The 19952-nt window shown below is 42.4% G+C and overlaps 1 long non-coding RNA gene across 3 annotated transcripts in view; it reads left to right on the top strand.

Moving 5' to 3' along the window:
- The window catches only part of LOC144755491 (uncharacterized), a 457970-nt gene that overhangs the window by 163295 nt on the left and 274723 nt on the right, over positions 1–19952 (top strand). The window contains exons 3-4 of one of the 3 annotated variants that reach the window (XR_013594905.1): positions 1260–1424; positions 1699–1812. This is a non-coding gene — a long non-coding RNA (uncharacterized LOC144755491). Of the gene's footprint in view, positions 1–1259; positions 1425–1698; positions 2838–19952 lie in introns of those variants that run through there. The other 2 variants (XR_013594904.1, XR_013594906.1) reach the window with 2 other exon arrangements.

Here is a 19952-nt window from a genome sequence, read left to right as displayed (position 1 = left end):
AGCACCGGACTGCACCGGCACAAATTAAGCACTGACCTAAATGAACCTGCGCTCATCCTCTGGTAGCTTGGCACAAATCAGTCAGGCTTAACTTAAGAGGCAATGTGTAAAGTATTTGTGCAACACTTCAAACAGTAGAACAATGCAAACACCACACAAAAAGATGCCACACCTGCTTAGTTACACAGAGCTTAATTTAATGAACGAAATAAGACTACAACTACAAAAATCCAATAAGTATAACCAAAGTTTTGAATTTCTAAATATTATCTTGAAATACAAAATCCAGTGCTTAAAAGCATAACGCGCCAATCAGGGCTATCTGGCCGCACTAGACACAGTAAAATCCAAAGGTTCAGGCCAACTGCGATGGAGTGCAGGTCGGATACAGAGACAACCTTGTCCCGCTGCAAAGTACCTTGTGGTAACATATAACAATGTCTCAACAGGAATCAATAAGGGGATAGACTTAATGAAATAACTTAATTATAATATACATTAACTGATCACAAAAAATTGTTCCAAGAACATAATTTACTGAAATAATATTGTCAGAGAAGAACAACCATAACAAATTTGTATAAATCCTACCCTATGCTCGGGAGTAAACTAAAAGAAAATAAGGTTAGCGCTTTAGTCTACTGGTTAACTTCCGCTCTGTGAAGGTCCAATAGAGTACCATCACGTTTTCCCGGTACTTTGATAATACACTAAGGGGTCGATTCCGATCCGGTAAAAAGCGCTCCGAATTGCTGTTCGGAGCGTTTTTCCCGTACGAATCGTACCCTGCAACGTCCCCCGTATGTACGACGAAGTACGATCCGTACCGGGAGCTGGACTCCGTACGAATCGTACAGGGACCGTACGAATGAAATCACCGTACGAATCTCACTCGGAACCGCTGGTACTTTGTCGTATGTACGGGGGACGTTGCAGGGTACGATTCATACGGGAAAAACGCTCCGTTCGGCTATTGGGAGCGTTTTTTCCCAAATCGTAATCGACCCCACGGTGTTTTATGTATATTTTTTATGTGTTTTTCATGAAGTGATACAATGTTTTGAATATTTTCCATACTGTTGGTGCTTTTTAATAGGAAAATGACCATTATGAACTTGTTTGTGTGAAAATTAAATATTTTTCTGATAAAATTGTATATGTTTTGTGTTTTGTTACACTGAGCTCAACACTATAGAGTGATAATTATTTGTTTAGTTGCCTAGGAATTTACTTTCTACTATATATTTACCCTTTCCTAGGAATTGTTTTACCAATTTTTCAGGGGGTCCATGTTATCTGCAACTAAGGAGAGCTCTACATCCAGCAGGCTCAACCTATATTGGAACCGACTCCTTGAACGTATCTGTTGCTCGAGTTGAGAACTCCTGAGTGCAGTAACGGCATCAGCAACGCCACAGAGCAAAGTAAGTTGCACGAACGTTCGAGATATCATCAAATACACCTGATAGCATAAAAGTAATTGCTTCCTTAAACGCAGAAAGAATGAAAGTTGCAAGCCAAACCGCAGCACTCGATATATACTTTTTTTGAAAAAACAAAACACTGCTCATGTTTGCGACGGTTAGCGCTAGCTAAAACCAAAGAGTAACAATTGCGTCTAAGTAGTAACCAATGGAACAGTCTGCAACATTGTATCTAATTCCAACATAAAAAAACTCTATGTATTTGCTGTTACAGACCTCTCGAAAAATCAAGAATTCGTGATGACTTCCGATTAAACACCTGATATTCATCAGAAATTTGTAGGAATCGTTTCACACCGACTACCTGAAGAGTTTTAGCACGAATGAGGTACTGTGGATCATCAATTAGCACCGAACAATCCAAGTGGGGCGAGGGGGTTAGTGCAAAGAAACTACTCTTAATAACTATATTGCTATTTACAGAATATATCCAGTCATTGTCCTGAGGAGAATCTCAATAACGACAATGTGGTACGAAAAGCTTCGGCAAGGCTCAATCTCTTGATGAACACAGCTGTGTGAATAGGATCATTTAGGGTAATGGTTATGAATTTTCAACCCTACGAATTGAGGCAATAGTTCCCAAGAGTTATCAGCAGTATAAGACACCCATCATTGATGAAGGGAATTATGGCAACTGCTGCTTGATTGTGTAAATAGATGACTGGTCTAGTTTGTGAGAAATTATATAAAAGTATTGAATTGTAACTTGTACAATTCACCTTTCTTGAGTTTGCTTAATGTTGTTGTTTATTTAAAAGTCAGTTATAACTTTTGTTGATTTGAGACACTGAAAATATTTGTGTATATATCCAAACAAGTGATTGTGCCCCCCTTCTTTGACAAAAAAGACAATGTGATTCTATCAAAACTGTAAAAGAATGAAAGTTAATAAATACAAGGGCCAAGGAAATGATTAATTGGTCCTGATTTGTTGAAGTATATAACGGATCAGTATTGAAATATCGAGGAACATAATATCGAATTATCAAAATATCGACGCCAAAATATCGAGGGACAGAATATAGAATGCCTATCTACAAACAGGTAAGTACTAAAATATCGATTCCAAAATATAAAATGTTAAAATATAGTTAACTAAAATATCGAATTTTTAAAATGTATTAAAAATACTACAAATGTAATTAAATAATGAACATAATTAAATAAAACATAATTAAAATCTTCGCTATGTGCTGTTGTGGGAGGTAAACAAGACTGTCTTACAGATATGAGTGACCTAATGCGAATGTTTAATTCAAAAATTTCAATAAAACTTGATTATCAAAAAAACAATTAAAATAATGTAAAAAAGCTTAAAATGTAAAAATAATAAATGAAATGTAAAAAAAAGTTTTAATATAAATTTACTTAATAATATTATAAAATAATTAAGAATCTTAATTTTAAAATATTTAGAACACTAATAAAAATAAATTGACATAAATATATAAATAAACATATTATATAAATATAAAAATAAATAAAATATAATAATTAAATTAATTAAAATAAAAACATTTATGGTAATTAATAATGAGTGCAACAGTAGGTAAAACGTTGAGTAGCGTAGGGGTAAAAATTACTATTCCCACTCCAGAGAGTGCAACAGTAGGGAAAGCGTTGGATAGCGGGAGGGTAAAAATTACTATTTCCACTCCAGAGAGTGCAACAGTAGGGCAAGCGTTGGATAGCGTAGGGGTAAAAATTACTATTCCCACTCCAGAGAGTGCAACAGTAGGGAAAGCGTTGGATAGCGGGGGGTAAAAATTACTATTCCCACTCCAGAGAGTGCATCAGTAGGGAAAGCGTTGGATAGCGTAGAGGTAAAAATTACTATTCCCACTCCAGAGAGTGCAACAGTAGGGAAAGCAATGATTTAATATTTAAATAAGATTCAATTAATTATCAATACCAATAAAAAATGTATTAAAAATAATGACCAATTAATAACAATTAATTACCAATTCATTTTTTTTATTACCAATTAATAAATTAATTACCAATAAATAATTATCAAGTAATTATCAATACATATAAATAAAAATAAATATTAACTTTATTACAATTAAATTACTTCCCACCCAATTCCCTTATAAACCCCTAACCCGCTCCTAATAATAAAAAATAAAATTAACATAATTATCAACTAATCAATCAATAAAAATTATTTACTAATTTATAAAAATGTATTACCAATTAACATTAATTACCAATTAATAATTAATTATCAATTAATTAATTATCAATACATATAAATAAAATGTAATATTTAATTTACTATAATTAAATTACTTCCCACCCTATTCCCCTATAAACCCACAACCCGCTCCTAATAATAAAAAATACAACTAACATAATTATCAATTAATAAAAATGAATTACCAATTTATAAAACTTAATTACCAATTAATAATTAATTATCAATCAATTAATTATCAATACATATAAATTAAGATTAATATTTAATTTAATATAATTAAATTACTTCCCACCCTATTCCCCTACAAACCCACAACCCCCAACGGAAATAAATTACGCAATAATTAAATTACATAACATTCATTACTTAAAAAAATTAAACATACAAATAATACATACTTTTAACACATATACTACCATACATAACACTAAAATAAATTCGATATTATGGGAATTTATTTATTATTTATTTATTTTAGTAGTTTGTAGAGCGCACAGCTACCTCCAACGGAGGTGTCCCGGCGCTAAAGAAAGACCCTCTACTGGGGGGAGGAGGGGAAAACTGAGATTTGCAAGGTTATTAGATAAGGGAGAACAGCCAGGTTTTTAGTTTTTTTCGGAATCTATATTATAAAATTCGATATTGTGGGAATCTATATTAAAAAATTAGATATTGTGGAATTCGATATTTCCTACCCCAATTTCGATATTCTGTCCTATCGATATTTTGATAGTTCGATATTCTGTCCATTCGATATTTTGGAATCGATATTTAGGGTGTTCACCGTATATAACAGCTTAAATAGACAGCTAGAACAATCTTTCCAATTACCATAGGCAATGGGCTATTCTAGCTGCAAATTAGGGCTCAACCCCTCTAAATGCGTTAGTACAGGCCCACTAGCAGCATTTAATTTAGAAGCCATGGGCACGATTAGTGCACTTTACTAGGAACTTATAAGTAAATTAAATATGTCAGTTGTGGATAAGCCAATGTTATCATGCTTAAAGCAGAGGGCACATGCACTATAGCACTGGTTAGCAGTGGTAAAGTGCCCAGAGTCCTACAGCTAGCAAAACAAAGTCAGCAAAACCGGAGGTCTGTAGGCAACAAAGTCAGGGTAAACCACACCAAGGAGGGCAGGTCTAACACTATGCATTTTTTAAAATATAATGCCTTTCTCCTCTTTTCTGAGAAATGAGCTGTAGAGTGAAAAAGGATGTTTTTTTTAATAAGTGTTTTGGCATCAGCAGAGAGAGAGAAAAAAAATAAGCATCCAGTCAACAAAAGGAACAATAGTATGATTCCAATCCATAATAGGCAGAGTTGCCGAAACTATAAATCAGTTACTATACACCATTAATCAAAAAGAGTACAAAATACAGAAGCAATGACAAAAACGTATCAATTTCCTATCCAGTTAGTAACTGGAGAACATAGATTACGACCAAATGTCTTCTTTCTTATACCTTTCAGTTTGTATAATGCCGTTTCAAGATAATACATAGATAAAAGCTTATTTCGCCACAAAATAATATTTGGTGGTTCTTCATCAAGCCAGCCAGACGTTATACAAAAACGAAAAGCAGACATGCATATGAACACAAATCCAATAACTGGATCTGAAATCGAATTAGTTGCATTTTCTTCACAGCCAAACAAAACTAAAGATGCGGTTAATTTAACTGGAATAAACAATTCGGTTGTAAGAAAATGCTCTACATCAGCAATAAATCTTGTCAATATGGTTCAGCCCTATAAGGCCCCCCGTTCTCTCCGTTCCGATCATCAACATTTGTTGCAGGTCGGGAGGGTGCGGAAGGCAAGAACTGGTGGCAGAAGGTTTTCGATAAATGTGGCCACCTTGTGGAATTCTCTTCCTCTGCACTTACGCTCGGAAGCCAGCCTCTTTCGGTTCCGCAAACTTTTAAAAACTTTTTTGTTCTCTGCTTAACGCCTGCTTCAGTGTGGTAGTGTTTTTTCTCTGGTGAGCGCTGGGATGCCTACTGGTAACCAGGCGCTATATAAAACTCACAATAATAATAATAATAATAATAATTTCGGACATTCAAAAAACATGTGTATTGCATCAGCTCCATGTAGATTGCAGCGACTGCAGCTCGTCCCACGCCCTACACTCCATTTAGCTATCTTCCCTGGTGTATAATAAAGTCCGAATGTAGACATATAATGCTGGCTGATGAGTGATCCATTCATTAAAGCATTTCTAGCGATTACTAAACTTCTCTCTATGTTTACACAAGAAATATTCAATTTATTCTGCCATTTAATCGCTACCACGTCTAGATCATCCTCCCTCTTTTCCAAAATTAATTGATACAAAGATCCAATTCTTTGTCGCTGTTTGATTGCTTCTAAAATTTCAATATTCCCCAAAAAAATTAAAGACTGTGACAACTTCTGCAGGCAAAAACTTCGTACCTGAAGATATTTAAAGAAATCAGACCAAGGTATATGATAAGTGTGCATCAAATAGTCAAATGAAACAAAATCCTTCTCTGTAAATAGATCTCCTAATTTCTTGATGCCTAAATTATTCCACCTATACATTACCCCGTCCTGAAATATCGCCGGCAAAAAAGAACAATCCTGCAAAGATGTGTATTTCGTTAGATTTATACTAAGTCGAAATTTCCTTTTAACAGATCGCCAAATAAAATAGGCTGTATTAAATATCTTAAATTTAGTCTTTTTGTAATAGCTGGGCTCTATGATCCGATTTAGACATTGTTTCGCCTCTGTCCCCAGAAGCATTTCATATGTGGTAAATAAATAAATAATACCCTATTTTTGAATGAATAAATGAATAACAGATAGCTCAATAAATAAGAGTCAAGATTCGAGGTAGTAGGAGTTTGCAGGTTTATTACAGCATAAAGGACAGGGACAGGACCACCTGCACAGGAATAGGATGGCAGCGCTGCCGGGGGCAGAATCGGGACAAAGAGGGTGACCCTTTAATAACAGTGCACGATCATATATACATAACGCAAACACATAGCATTACATTGCAATAGGCGTAGCAGTGGGTGGAGCAAAAGGTGTGACGCGTAGTAGTCGCGAAAGATAAGGGTGAAAAGAGGTGTAACAGGGCGTATACATAGGCATGTGATGCAAACGTAACAGAATATGTCATGAATGGGGCGGAAACCATGGAGGGGGCTACCTAAGGAGCCGGGACCTCTAACCTGATGGTGCGCGCAAACTAGCAATGACGTGTTACTAGGAGAAGCTGGGGGCTTCGAACTCTGTGCTAGGAGCAGAGACTGAAGTCTGGAGAGTCAGGGCGACATGTACCTAAACAGTATCTAGTATCTGATGTTTAGAGAACATGTTGATATAAACTAGAAGTCAGGAGGGGAAAGGCTAACAGACACTAAGACTGGACCATGCATTATTCTACATGTAGTGCGTGATGAAGAATATTAAATGACCATTAATACAGTATTTCTCTAACATGGGGCCGTAAAGGCTAGACAATGACGGAAATTATTGATGCAGTTCAGTAGCTTTAGGAATGCAGAGGAAGAGGACTGAACTGATAATCTGGAATCATAACATACTCTTGGCAGACTCAGAGGCAGAGCCAGGCTGAGCCGGGCACTGCGAGGCAGGAAATAAGTGAAGGGTCGAGGACACAGGTGGGGGCTGTATCGCTCCTCCGCGAGGCTTCAGGAGACAGGAGACAGGAGCTGAATCTGGTGTCCGGGCCCTTTTGAGGCCTAGAAACGGGGACTTTACAATGGAATAACGTGCACACTGAGAAACGTGGCAACGTAGCTTTACATGGGCCTGATATTCGTAGTATTCACGAGAACAGGAAACTGCCATACTAGAGGTGGACACAACTGTAATTGCGTCATTAATCAAACATGGGGAATGCATATGCATATTTAATCATGCACACATAACATATGATGGATGACACGTAGGGACACAGAACATGACAAAATTTACTTTTCCACATTCCCTCCTTGTCACTACGTTTCCATCAGGAAACATCAATATTCATGATACCATCTATCATTTCATACAGTATCATTTGCTCGTCTCGAATTATCCTGGAACGGGATTTAGAACGGGGCTTGGGACTAGGAATACATGATGTAGCACAAATGCCGCAAATCGCAGGGCCACATTGTATACAGAGGCAGCAGCTGAATATGATCGCTACTGCAATACCTAGAAAGGACAAGACTTTCCATCCCCAGGCGGAAATTATATTCCAGAACCAACCGGACCATGTCCAGGTGCCTGGATCTTGGTGTAACAGATGGGCAATTTTATGGAGTCTGGTTATAGCTGAGTAAACAGACGGCGCGTTATTTGGAATGAAAATGCAGCAACTAGATCCGATGACTCTACAGGCCCCGCCCCTATCGGCCAGTATGACGTCAAGGACGAGACGATTCTGTAAAACGACAAATCTCATAGCAGATTGCTCTTCAGTTAAGTTACCTAGAGCAGAGGCAGTCTCATTGACTACTGCTTCAAGGGTTCTGGTTAACCTACGGATCAGCTTACTATTCTGGATAGGTCCTATAAAGAAAAAGAAACCTCTGTTGAAATCTGTATACTGTTCTAGAGCAGTTTCAGTATAATCGACAATTGGGGACTCCCTTCTATGTCTAATGTGTACTAGATGTGTGTTTCTATGATAATCAGATGGGGCTAGGAAAACTGGTGGCAGTAGGAAGGCAATGTAACAGGTTCCCTCCCAATCGAGGGGCAGACGAACATATGCAGTTTGACCACAAATAAAATAAGAATGGCGTGAAGCTTTGAAAATAGATTTCCTACTGTCACTATACTTGACAATAGTAGTACAATCACTATGTCCTATGTGTACGGAACCATTATTTCGGACACATAATTCGCCTTTGACTGGTAGTACTGAAATAGCAGGTAAATCTGGAGTGGAATCAGACTGAACATTCAAGACCATGAAATTCGAAGAATAATTACCTAAATTATACACTTCATTTTCTAGATCTAACCCGGTTCTGTGGGGGAGACCTTGCTTGTCTGGAAAACATGTACTGTTAAGAAAAGACATATCTGTTGAGGATGACGTTAACGTGGACCATGCTCCACACGAACCATTATGTGAAAAAGGATAAGGAAAGAGTGGCAGAACTCCCTTCGGTGTCTGGAAAGGGGGGAGTCGACCACACACCCAACAATTAGTGGCATTGCTGGTCTGGTGTGAGTAATGTAACATGCGGATGAAAGAATTATTACGCATAGCGAGGCGGTAAGAGAGTTCATGAGGAGGTAGATCACTAAACGTGTGCTCTACTGTAGCATTAGAAGACGTATTTACATGAAGAACTGGGAAATACAGGAAAAATGCATAACTGGTGCAGGAAATCATAATGCTGAGAAATAATATGAAACATAGGAAAACGATACATCGAATTGAGTTTTGACTAACTCTCTCACTATGGGGGTCTATTTTATACATGTCAGAAACAGTCTAACCGTTTCACCTAGGGGAGGACTTAGACAATCAAACTGGCTGACTTATTTTACTAGACCGGAGTTTCAACTTATACTCCTGCTGCGGAGTTTTCTCTAACGGGGAAGGGTTCGTAGCAATGTCTTTTGCGGGACAGTCCTTGAGAACAATATTTTGGCAATCCTTCAAATCCTGGGAAATGTTCTTTGAGACGGGTTTCAGTCCATAAAACTTCTTTATATGTGAAAGGTGCACCCAGCCTTTGCGACCCTCCAACTTCACGGCTGTACGGGTGGCGAGAAGGACCTGTCGGGGCTCCTTCCAGCGAGGCTCTAGCGGACTTGAGCGGTCAAAATTCCGGACAAGGACCATGGATCCTGGAACGATTTCATGCGGTGCCACCTCGGTATTGTCTGGAAATGCGGCGGCAACCTGTGAACGACAAGAGTTGAGGGCAGACATCAAGGAAGCTAGGTAATCTGTCAGCATATTACTTGAAACATCGGTAATACTTCTGGGTCTAGGAGTACCCCACATGTTAGGGGGGCGGCCGAATACGACCTCATACGGGGACAGACCTGATCTAGAATGTGCGACCATGCGCATATAGAACAAAGCGACTGGCAGAGCTACTAGCCAGTCCACACCTTTCTCTTGACAAACTTTTGCAATACGGATTTTCAGAGTCTGGTTATGTCTCTCTACGAGACCGGCTGCTTCAGGATGGCGTACACAATGAAACTTCCACTGGTACCCTAACAAAAGGGAAACATGCCTCATCAACTCAGATGAGAATGGCTGGCCGTTGTCAGAATATACGACTCTAGGGAGTCCATAGCGGGGAAAGAACTCACGAACCAGCTGCTTGGCAGTGGTCGCGGCGGTGTAATCTGGGACTGGATATGCTTCTGTCCACCTGGACAAAGCGCATACAACTACAAGGACATACTTGAAACCTCGACATCGCTCCATCTGAATATAATCCATCTGGAGGACTTCAAAAGGGTGGTCAGGAGGCTGGAATCCACCTTGTTCCACCGGGACACTTTTACCTGGATTAAACTGACAACATATCATACAGGTACGGACTTTCTGCTTGGCTGCAGCTCGTAAATGCTTGTTGAACCAAATGTTCTGGATACTGTCTAGCATAGCTTTTTCTCCTAAATGTGCTGGACTATGTGCGGTATTGATAATGACTTGAACCATAGAGTCGGGGAGAAACCATGTGGCTCTACCCTTCGTTAACCATCCTTGATCTGTCTGGACCCCTCCTTGTTCGGACCATTTCTTGATTTCTTCGGGAGTAGCATGTAACTGGATATCTATGACATCTTGTGTAGGGTCCTTAACTGTCATGCATGTAGTCGGATCTGGAGTGTGTGTCATGTGAACTGGAATGTCTGGAGTCTGTGCTGTAAGCTTGGCTGTGCGATCTGCTAGATCGTTACCCTGGGAAATAATGTCAGTAACTTTCGTATGTGCTTTGCATTTCATGATAGCGATAGATGTCGGTAAATGTATGGCATCTAACAGAGCTTGAATAAGGAGACCATGCTGAATCTTGGTTCCATGAGAAGTCATGAAACCTCTTTCTTGCCAGAGCACTCCGAAGTCGTGTACAACTCCAAATGCGTAACGTGAATCTGTGTAAATGTTAGCTTTCAAGTTCTTGGCGTGTATGCAGGCTTGTGTCAGAGCAACTAGCTCTGCTGCTTGAGCGGACAGGGTGTCAATAAGGTGTGTTTCAATAACTTCGGTGTCGGTAGTCACTGCATACGCGGCGACTAGTTCTCCTGTACTTGTTCTCATACATGAACCATCCACATAAAGTGTCAGGTCGGGGTCTGGTAACGGAATATCTGTCAGATCTTGTCTTGGCTTGGTCATAATGTTAACTACTTCCACACAGTCATGTGTGGCAGAATTCGAAGTAACTGATGGTAACAGTGTAGCAGGATTGAGAACGTTGCAGCGTCTGATTTCTATGTGTGGCTGGAACAGTGTCAATTCATAACCTGTTAAACGTGCAATTGTCAAGTGCTGAGTCTGTGTTCGGTTTAAAAGAACTTCCACGGAGTGTGGAACTTGTACTGTCAGGGAGTGTCCTAATACTATGGAATCACTTTGTCTGATAGCTAGGGCTGTGGCTGCAACTGACTTGAGGCACGCAGGCAGAGCCTGGGCTACAGGATCTAATGTGCTTGAAAAATAAGCACAAGGCTTGTATTGTCCTGCTTGATCTTGTGTGAGAACAGATAATGCTGTACCTTCGCGTTCAGTGACGAAAAGTGTAAAAGGCTTACTGTAGTTCGGTGTCGCTAGAACTGGAGCTTGGCATAAAGCTTTCTTTAACTCATTGAAACTGAGTGTATGTTCAGATGTCCAAGGGAGGACAGTCGATACGGCTGCCTCCTGTGTCGTTAACTGTATCAGTGGCTTGGCTAGGAATGCATACTGAGGAATCCATTGTCGGCAGTAAGAAGTGAGGCCGATAAAAGCACGTACCTCCTTCTGGGTCTTGGGCTGAGGAAGACTCGCTATTAACTGGATACGGTCTGGTGTCAACTGCCTACCCCTCTTGGACAGCAAGTGTCCTAAGTAGACCACTTGCTGGACACAGAATTGAAGCTTCGAAGGGGACACCTTGTGCCCCATCTCGGCTAGGAAATACAAGACTGTAAGGGATGCTCGCTCGCAAGCACGTTCAGAACGGGCTGTGATCAGTAGATCATCAACATACTGGAGCAGGGCAGTGTCAGTTGGCATGTGAATGTTGTCTAGTTGTCTCTTGAGTGCTTGACTGTAAATACTAGGACTTTCTGTGAAACCTTGAGGAGCTCGTGTGAACATATAGCTTCTTCCATTTAAACAAAATCCGAAAAGGAACTGGCTGTCTGGATGAATAGGGACACTGAAAAACGCGTTCTTGAGGTCGATTACAGTAAAAAATGAGGCTTCGGAATCAATGGCTGTCAACAGGGAAGAGATATCTGGGACAACTGGATACTGGGGAATAATACATTTATTAAGTTCTCGTAGGTCAATCACTAATCGATATACTGGGGGTGCATTTGGATCAGTACGTTTCATGACTGGAATGATCGGAGAATTGCATACATTGGAGTCAGTTTCTACAACTACTCCTTGAGCGATGAGCTCGTCAATAATTTTGGATAAGGCTGCTACAGCCTCAGGTGGCAATCTGTACTGTCTGATTCGTGGTAACACCACACCTGGCTTGAGAGTCACACGATGGGGTGTGATTTGCATATAACCAACATCAGTTGGACCTTGCGCCCATAGATGCTGCGGAACATTGGACAATCTGGGATCAAAATCTCGTAATACATAGTGACCCTTAAAGTCGCGTAGGAACAATCGTATTCCCTCTGGGGAACAGCATATAACTGCACCTAATTCTTTCAGTGTTTTAATGCCTAACAGATTTTCTGGACATGACTTAGTAAGTAACAGATCAGTGGTACGGGACAATGGACCTACTTCTAGAGTAACTGGCTTTGAAATTTCATTTACGATAGGTTTTCCTGAAAATCCAAGGGAAACATTTCTTGAGCCTGAGAGCGGAGCCCCTGGAACTTCGGCATGGCTAATTGTGGTCCTACTTGCCCCTGTATCAATCAAAAACTTTCTATCTTTCCCTAGTACTTGACTGTGAACATAGGGACCTTCTTGATCTACAGGTATCTCGATGAGAGGCAAGCCTACCTCCCTCTCTAGGCTGTTTCATGAATACGGTTGATACTCCGGATACTCAGACTGTGCATACTGGTACATCTGCTGTGTAACATGCTGTGTTGCAGCAATAGGCTGCGGTGCGGTAACTGTCTGTGGTGCATTCTGTAGCTGAGGAATCTGTGAAACTTGTTCTTGTCTAGGCGGACGTGGTCTTTCTTTAGTCTTACCAGTAGCTATGTTGTGTTTCAGAACTGCACACTCGTTTATAAAATGACCTGGCTGTTTACAATAATTGCAGTTTCCTTTAACGGGAGCTGCAGGATGACTGGCTTGATTCGGACCCCTCTTCTGACTGTCTTGAGGAATAGATTGTGCAACTAGTACTTTCATTTTCGTGTCTTTCATACGTTTTCTCTCGTGTTCTTGCTCTTCTCTGATTCTATTCTGGTGGTATTGGAGCATCTGTAACATCTGGGACGGGGTATTAGCTTGCCAGGTACTTTCGACTTTCAGAACTCGATTTTTAATTTGTGGACTTGAATTCTCGACTAATTTAGTAACAAAAAGATGAGGGTATGACTCACTACTTGTCTTGAGGCCACTGTTGATGCTAAAACATTTCTCAAATCTAGAATAAAAATCACTAATGTCTTCGTCTTGTTTCTGTTTACAGGCTGAGATTGCATCCCAGTCTTCTTTTCTAGTTGTCAATAATCTGGGTAAAACTTGTATTAATAATTCTGGTAATTCTTTACATTTCGCTCCAAGACCGGTACCTGGTACTCGTGCCTTGTCTTCGGCTTCTAGAACTGCCCAATCGATCTTTTTCTCTCCCACCTCCCATTCTTTTTCCTTGAGCTTTTCATACACCCCTGCGGGCAGCAGAACCTTTAACATTTTAATTATATCTGGATAGGTGTATTCTCCCATACGGAGCATGTCTTTTAATTCTCGGTGGAACCCTGCTGGATCTTTATCATGACAGGGAATTAATTTCTTCATCTCTAGGAGTTCCATCTTTGTAATCGGAGTGTAAACAAACACTCGTTCTAGTTCGCCACCCGTTCCTCTAACTGGGTGGACTTCTCGTAACGGATTCTGTCTCTCCATGTAAAATGGTTTACTTTCTGGGGGTGAGACATGAACAAAATGCGGATTCAAAAACGTTCTATATTTGTGACGCTGTTCTAGAACGACACTAATTAAATCGGTACCTAAACCTTTCCATCTATACTGGAGTAACTCGTTCAGGATATCATGTAACGGGCCTGGATCAGAGTGCTGACCCTCATACAATGTAATGAGGTGCTGAATCATATACATACCCGCCAGTCGTTGCTCGGCTGGGGGCATTTTCAGAAACATTTGTGCCACTATTTCGTCTGGAAAAGTGGTAGAATCAGTAATCCATCGGACTGCTGATCGGACTAGTTCTTGTTCATGCATAGTACTTAACTCACTGTAACCGATTCGTGATTTCAGAATGTGATCGGTAGCTTGAAACACTTGTTCTAGAGAACCTTGTTCTGGTGCTGGATGATGAAAAATAGACTTGTGTTCTAGGCGTAAATGGCGATCTGGAAATCTAGATTTTCCTACATACGCTATTCTGTCGGGATTCTCGTCCTCTACCTCCTCAGTATCAGAGTTACTTTCTTTCTCGCTTACTTGTGCTGCTTTACGTTGATCGTGTAACCTTATTATTTCTTTACGAATTTTCTTGTACATACTTTCCATAGCACTGATGGTTCTGTGCTTACCCTCGGCTATATTATCACTCCACTTTGTCAGGGTTCTCATTTCGGCTTGATCTTTGGACGGGTAATCTTGTTCTCGTATTAGACAATTAATCAGAAACTTTAATAGCATGAGCTGGACTTCAGCTTTTCTTTGAGACATGACTTCGCCAATGCTTTCTGGATCATCCCCTGTACGGATGAAACGATATATTCTGTCTAGGTCTTCTTTCATATTCGGTAGGGTGACTAGATACTCGGCCACCCTTCTTACACGTAATGAATATAAAACCATATTATCCTCTCCTGGGACTGGATCATAGCCACATTCATTAAGGGCTTTTCTTATTTCTGCTACAGACTGATGTCTGGGCGTACGCTGTGACGCTTGCATATGTAATTCGGCTGTCGTTAAACGCTTATGTGGCGGCGGGGTTTGAGGAGTACCTCCCCCTGCGGCCCCTAAACTAGAGTCGTCGACTGATCCTCTTCGTACTAGTGTGGCAGGAAATTGAAATGCGGGCTGAACTGGTATGGCGGGCTGGACCTGGGGGACCGTAGCAGGTACTGCAAGGGGTACCCCGGTGTCTGGAGAAGCAGGGAATGCCTGATTTACAGGGACTGGTGGAGCGGGGACAGGATTTGCATATTCTGGGACTGTGTCGTCCAAATAGGACGAAATAAAAATATCAGCTGCGGTCTGTTTGTGACGTAGCTTAGTCGGAACTAATGGTGGCGGAAAATTACTGGATGCCTCCGGGGTCGCTTTTGGCAGGCCCTCGGCAAGAAGAGGATACATACCCTTAATGAGGGCATGCCTCTGTCTGTCTGACTGTTCGGCTTTAACTCGTTCACCTATCTCGATTAATTCCCTTTCTTGGGCTCGTTCCAAGGATTCTCTACTCAATTCTGACTTTCTGATTTCTTTTTCGGTTCTTTTATGAGCTTCTTTGCGCCATAACTCGATGGCATCTTTCTGTGACTGTCTGGCTTTCTTTTTCCATAATGCCTCTTCTACTCGCATGATGCACTCGGCATCCCATGTACCCGATACGGGCCATCTATACTTTTCTTCTAACTGTTTGGTATAATCTACCCATAAATCTAGATATAATATGGCACTTATGCCATGCTTCTGATACATAAAATGACCTGGACTGTCCCTAGGCGGAACTGGAACTGCTTCTTCTAACAAACCCTTTCTAGTTTTTAACTGACGTAATCTCGAAAAGAGAGACATTGTAAACTTGAATGGGAACACAATACAATAGACGAGGAACAATAACAATTGGGAGAACAATTCAGGCATACCACGACATTGGAAATACATTGAACAACATCATAACATAACAGTTCGGACAGAATATTACCTGGAATACTGAGAACAGAAACACAAGAATTTCTCGAGAACGGAACAGACTAGAGTTACTGGATGCACTGCTGAAACAGTACGGAACATACCGGTCCCATAAAGGGACGCATCAAGACCCGTATCCACCTAGGTGAACACTTCGTTTGTGGGTCTGTGTACCACCAACCCACAGACCAGAGTCAATTTAGATTGACCCTGTCTAGATACTACCCCAGCGACGGTACTCACCGGGCAGCAAGAACGGAAGGCCTCGGATCGGACTGGACTGCTACGACGACGGACGGACGAACTTCGGACTTCTGTTACGGGTGGGCCTCCGGATACCTCGAACCTTGGACTCTCGGCTTGGGCTCTGGTCGGGACTCGCCGCGTTCCTCCACCGTCTCGTCTGGATGCTGGACCGCCTCCTCCGTCTCCTCCGTGGGCCTGAGGGATACTTGAAGCAGAAATATCTGCCGGTGCGCAGAAGAGTTCCGTCACGACTGCAGAGGGTCAGGGGGTCGGCGTGGCTTCACCGACGTGTGGGGAAAGGGCAAGTCCCTGTTCGGGCGCCATTATGTGGTAAATAAATAAATAATACCCTATTTTTGAATGAATAAATGAATAACAGATAGCTCAATAAATAAGAGTCAAGATTCGAGGTAGTAGGAGTTTGCAGGTTTATTACAGCATAAAGGACAGGGACAGGACCACCTGCACAGGAATAGGATGGCAGCGCTGCCGGGGGCAGAATCGGGACAAAGAGGGTGACCCTTTAATAACAGTGCACGATCATATATACATAACGCAAACACATAGCATTACATTGCAATAGGCGTAGCAGTGGGTGGAGCAAAAGGTGTGACGCGTAGTAGTCGCGAAAGATAAGGGTGAAAAGAGGTGTAACAGGGCGTATACATAGGCATGTGATGCAAACGTAACAGAATATGTCATGAATGGGGCGGAAACCATGGAGGGGGCTACCTGAGGAGCCGAGACCTCTAACCTGATGGTGCGCGCAAACTAGCAATGACGTGTTACTAGGAGAAGCTGGGGGCTTCGAACTCTGTGCTAGGAGCAGAGACTGAAGTCTGGAGAGTCAGGGCGACATGTACCTAAACAGTATCTAGTATCTGATGTTTAGAGAACATGTTGATATAAACTAGAAGTCAGGAGGGGAAAGGCTAACAGACACTAAGACTGGACCATGCATTATTCTACATGTAGTGCGTGATGAAGAATATTAAATGACCATTAATACAGTATTTCTCTAACATGGGGCCGTAAAGGCTAGACAATGACGGAAATTATTGATGCAGTTCAGTAGCTTTAGGAATGCAGAGGAAGAGGACTGAACTGATAATCTGGAATCATAACATACTCTTGGCAGACTCAGAGGCAGAGCCAGGCTGAGCCGGGCACTGCGAGGCAGGAAATAAGTGAAGGGTCGAGGACACAGGTGGGGGCTGTATCGCTCCTCCGCGAGGCTTCAGGAGACAGGAGACAGGAGCTGAATCTGGTGTCCGGGCCCTTTTGAGGCCTAGAAACGGGGACTTTACAATGGAATAACGTGCACACTGAGAAACGTGGCAACGTAGCTTTACATGGGCCTGATATTCGTAGTATTCACGAGAACAGGAAACTGCCATACTAGAGGTGGACACAACTGTAATTGCGTCATTAATCAAACATGGGGAATGCATATGCATATTTAATCATGCACACATAACATATGATGGATGACACGTAGGGACACAGAACATGACAAAATTTACTTTTCCACATGGGGTCAAAAAATCCTCCAAATAATCTTCCGGTAATAAAAGTACACCCATATATTGCATTATTGCCATCCAATGATAAAGTTGAAAGTTTGGCATGCCCCACCCCCCTCTATCTCGAGATAATTCACAGCTTTTTAGCGCTCTCCTTGCCCGGCGATACCCCCATAGAAATCTGGAGCTCATTCTCTCTAACCGAACAAAATAGGCAGATGGTATTAGCAATGGTATGGCTCGAAAAATGTATAAGAATTTTGGAAAGATAAGCATTTTTATTAAATTACTGCGACCTAGAAGAGAAAGTTTCAAATTATTAACCCTTTCTAAAATACTATTTGAAGATGCTATTACTGGATCTAAATTAATAGGAATAATGTCCTCAATGTTAGCAGAAATTTTAATTCCAAGATATATGGCCTCTTTGTCTATCTTCATATTCTCTGGACATCCAACCACAGAATGTATGAGCTGAGTTTTATCGATATTCAATTTATAGCCAGAGACACGGCCAAATTCCTCCGCTGACTTTATAATGTTGGGTAGTGCCGTGTTGAGTTCTGCCGTGGCAACGGCTATATCATCAGCGTAGGCAAGATGGCGTCCGTGGTGTGGGCTGTGGAAGCAGCTCTTCACTCTCCTCCTGTCCCGGACTGTTTAGGACGAACGGCGGTGCAGAATGACTTATGAAAGGCGGGGCTCTGTGGAGACTCACCGGAGCTGAACCGGAGCTGAACCGTCGGGGCTGCAAATCCCGACCGACCGACCGACCGACTGACTGACTGGTGGAGCCAGAGAAACTTGTCAAGCGTTTGCTGGAAGATTGCGGTAGTGTGAGCGGAGCCGCTCGAGGAGCTGCCCGAGGCGGCTAGAGCAGGCGGTTTGATACGCCCGACCCCCGTGGCTGTGCTCAGAGCCCGGGGACCATAGAATCCAACTCAGGTGCGGCTGGATTGACCGCCAAAGACTACAGCGTTTCGGAGGAAAAGCGGCAGGGCGAAGGGGAATTACTGCTGCTGCTCAAAACGGCTAATACGGCTGCCAAGTTTAACATGGCTGACACGGCTGATTTTGAGATACAGAATCCGAGGAGCTGGGGAAACTGAGCCGGATACAGGCAATTTGTGCAGCAAGGACCTGCGGACTGTTTTGAGCTGCTTGAAACCTCAAAACAAGGCTTTAAGAGGCAGATAGCTTTGAAGGGAAAGCTGCAGCAACATTTGGACTTAGAGATACAGAGTTGCAAGTAATAAAAGTGAGTACATTTCGTAATCTTTCTAACAATTGCAACAACTGCATCAGCTGGTCAGTTCGAATGCCGAGTGATTTAATAGCGTTTTGGCGCAGGGCGCCACTCTGGAGGTCTCCTCTTCTGCTTCTATTCGGTGGGCTTCAGAGCCGGGTGGTTCAGGGGCGAGGAGGCAGGGCCCTAAAAAATAAGAAAATGCAGGCTAAAGGAGCGGAGAAAGGGAGCGAGCCTACGGCAGTGAAAGCGACTACGCGTGGAGGGAAAAATAAGGAGTCAGGTATGGGGGTTAACATGGAAAACCCAAGGGATACAGCTCTGAGATCCACAAAGGCAACTACACGGAATGATACAATTAAAGACTCATGTATAGACGGAAATGTTGAACATGAGAACAATGAGAATATAAGAGAATCGGATGATGTTGTAGACATTTCAGAGCCAAGTGTGATTAAAACTATGGGAGCCGGGGCGCGTGGCTAGCAGCCGAGGATGGCGGCAGCGTAGAGGGCGAGCTCCGCGGTTGAAGCGGCCTCCTCGTCGATCCAATCACTGATCCGTCACACTAGAATCTCCTACGGGAAGGGGCCGACGCCCAGGACCGGGCGGCACAAACAGAGACAAGCGAAACGAAAATCAGACATCGGGAAGTACAGTTCCGAGTGAAGCCCGTGCGGGCAGCTGAGGAGGCCTGCAGCCGGGCCGCAGACTGAAGCAGCGAGCCGACAGGAAGTGCTCCAGTCAGGGCGAGGCACCGCCGGAAGCGCCCGCTCGCGGACGCGCTCGTAACGCAGGAAGGGACAGCGGGACAGCGCCGTCGCCGAACCTGAGGGGCTGGGGTCCGGATGACCAGACATCCTCGTAGGTAATTCCGTTGTGGTTCAGGAAGCCCCCGGCGAACGTATGGAAGCAATAATCCCTGCGTCCTTCGGGCCGAGGCCGCCATCTTGGACGCGGTGCACGGGTGAGCCCGGGG

The sequence above is a fragment of the Lissotriton helveticus genome, chromosome 5_1 (genome assembly GCF_964261635.1).
Source record: "Lissotriton helveticus chromosome 5_1, aLisHel1.1, whole genome shotgun sequence".
In the NCBI taxonomy this organism is placed as follows: domain Eukaryota; kingdom Metazoa; phylum Chordata; class Amphibia; order Caudata; family Salamandridae; genus Lissotriton; species Lissotriton helveticus.
The sequence above is the reverse complement of the archived record's forward strand: the minus strand, read 5'-3'. Positions and strand labels throughout refer to the sequence as shown.